The sequence below is a fragment of the Tupaia chinensis genome, unplaced genomic scaffold (assembly GCF_000334495.1).
Source record: "Tupaia chinensis unplaced genomic scaffold, TupChi_1.0 Scaffold000377_5, whole genome shotgun sequence".
Classification (NCBI taxonomy): Eukaryota; Metazoa; Chordata; class Mammalia; order Scandentia; family Tupaiidae; genus Tupaia; species Tupaia belangeri.
Window position 1 is genome coordinate 2,471,648 of NW_006159879.1, and position 2,435 is coordinate 2,474,082.

Below are 2,435 nucleotides of genomic sequence, written 5' to 3' on the forward strand. Positions count from 1 at the left end.
GAGGTGGGCGCTCACGGACCATCAGCACGTCTCCTGTGTAACTTGCCTTCTAACTTACTATGTTATTAGCAGGCAGTGGGGCCCCTCCAGCTGTGGAGCTAAAAGTGCAAGACACACGCACAGTGCTGGTGCAGGGGCAGGGGCGGGGCACGCTGGCCAGTTGTCTTCCCGTGGGCAGACATGTGTGCCCAGTAAGGCCGCTGCCTGTTCTGCTTCGAACTGTCCCACATATTGGGATGGCTGTTCACCCAGAAGGACACAGCTGTCCCTGGAGCAGAGTGCTCCCAACCTCACTGTGTGAAGCAGGGGCCAACCTCTGATCCCCACAACTGTCACCTGTCATAGCATCTTACAGGGACCTCACCCTCCTTGCCTGGTGCCAGACCCTGAGGAAGCCAGGTGGCAGGAAGGCCTAGTCCTTGAGAGCTTGAGGCCACGTGGCCTGTGTCTGGATCCTTCTCAAAACAGGAGAGGCCCGACCACCCTCGGTCTAGCCAGGGGCTTCATCAGCACCACCACCTGCCAGGTCTCGCCAGCCACATCAGGCCTGAGCGAAACCCTGAGCCCCCTCAGCAAGCTGCACAGGCTCCCCAGAGAGTGCCGCCTTCTGCTGTCGCCTCACCTGGGTGGGCCTCATCCAAGTGGGCGCACATCTGCACGTGAGACAGCCCGAGAACGTCAGTCAGACCTACTCATGGAGTAAACTCTCATCCCCTCTCCTCTGACACGCTAATACGAGGCCCGTGACCAGCAGTTAGTGTCTCCTCAGTCTGAGAGTCCTGGTGAAGACAGAGACAAGACAGGTGGTCTGGCAGGGGCAGGGTGACTCTGACATTCACGGCGTGCAAAGTGGCACCCCAAAATAAAGCCCACAGGAGGGCCCCCTGCCTGGTCCCGCTCACCCTTGCTGGCTCACCTCAGGCTGCTGTCTGAGCCCAGAAGGGAGGCTGAAGCCCTGAGCTGAGCTTGGGTGCACCGCAGATGGGGAAGCAAGTCCTTCCTGCCATCGGATACTGCAGATGTCGCCCTCCAGAAGCACAGTTCGGTCCGGCTCTTTCCCAGCTCCCCCATGGGTGATGGAGCTCATGGGACTCAGGCCACGGGAAAGCTGGGGTGGGGGAAGGAGCTGTGCCACGCCCTGGCTGCCCTCATCCCGGCAGGCACTTCCGCACTGCGGTCCCTGGGCCATCCTCCAATCCTAACCCAGGCCATTTCTCTCTAACTCAGCCACAAAAAATTTCAAGAAAAAATGTTTTCAAGTATTCTCAAGGCAACTGATGCACAGCTGGCAGGTCTCCGGGCCCCAGGGCCCTCCCGCCCGCACGTGCTCAGTCCTGCCGCTGCTCCTGCTGGTCCCCACTGGTGTTTGCATCTCACACTTCACGGGGTCAGGGTCCAGCTGCTCGCCCAGATTTCCACTCAGAGTGACTTTGCAGCAACACGGTTCTTGCCGGCGCCACTTCCAGAACATCAGAGAGGAGAGAGACGGAGACAGAGAGACAAGGGGAGGGAGACAGAGGGAAGGGAGGAGAGATAGAGTGATGGAGGGAAAATAGGAGAGAGATAGAGATGGGTAGAGAAGAGAGATACATAGGCAGAGGGAGGGGGCAAAGGTGGGGGAAAGACAGGTGGGGGAGGCAGAACGACCTGGTCCCCAGCTCTGTGGCCCAGGTTAGAGTCACGTCTTCACCTCAGCCTCCATTCCCCACCAGGATTGGCCGCTACTGCAGCTTTCTTCCTCCACACAGATGGTTCAGAACTTGACACCCCAAAAGATCTGGCTTTAGCATGTCAATCATCTTGAGCTGAAGGAACTGGAGAGATGACCTCCCCTTCCTACCTACCAGGGCACAGACTTCTCGTGAGAAAGGCACTCTCCCGGGCCAGGAGAAGGGTCTCGCCACCAGAGTGAGAGGCAGAGATGAATCTGCACTCCCAGCTCTGCTAGCAGCCCCATCTTCCCTGAGCGTCACTGGACATGCCCTCGCCTTCCCTCCACCTTGTCACATCTGCCCTACTGACAGTCTTTGCTCAAACAGTCCATAGGCTCTTGGGCCTATCCACTTCTTTCTGAGTCTTTATTTCTTCTATATAAGGACCTCCATATAGGTACAAAAATATTACAGCCAAGTAAAATCGTCATGCTTTTCTCCTGTTAATCTGTGTCTGTTCTATCCCCAGGCCTATCTTAAGGTAGAGAAAAGTTTTTTCCTCCCTGCACCCCTTGAAATGTATCCACACTTTCCTGGACTCACGGGCATGTCACCAGAGCACCACAGGGAGCAGCAACACAGGTGACAGGAAGGTTTCCCTTTAACCTCTTAGCGGGGCACCTCCTACTTTCAGTGGGTTTGTGCTGCTGTGTGTCCTCGGGCTTTCCCTGCCCCTGTCCCGGCAGCCCCTGCCCCCTGCCACATTCTGCCTCCTCACCCGGA

General features: G+C 57.3%; 1 long non-coding RNA gene across 2 annotated transcripts in view; it reads left to right on the forward strand.

The window, feature by feature from the left end:
* The window catches only part of LOC102501971 (uncharacterized), a 26,416-nt gene that overhangs the window by 21,837 nt on the left and 2,144 nt on the right, over window positions 1–2,435 (forward strand). Inside the window, exon 4 of one of the 2 annotated variants that reach the window (XR_001370751.2) lies at window positions 2,182–2,294. This is a non-coding gene — a long non-coding RNA (uncharacterized LOC102501971). Of the gene's footprint in view, window positions 1–2,181; window positions 2,424–2,435 lie in introns of those variants that run through there. The other variant, XR_001370750.2, reaches the window with a different exon arrangement.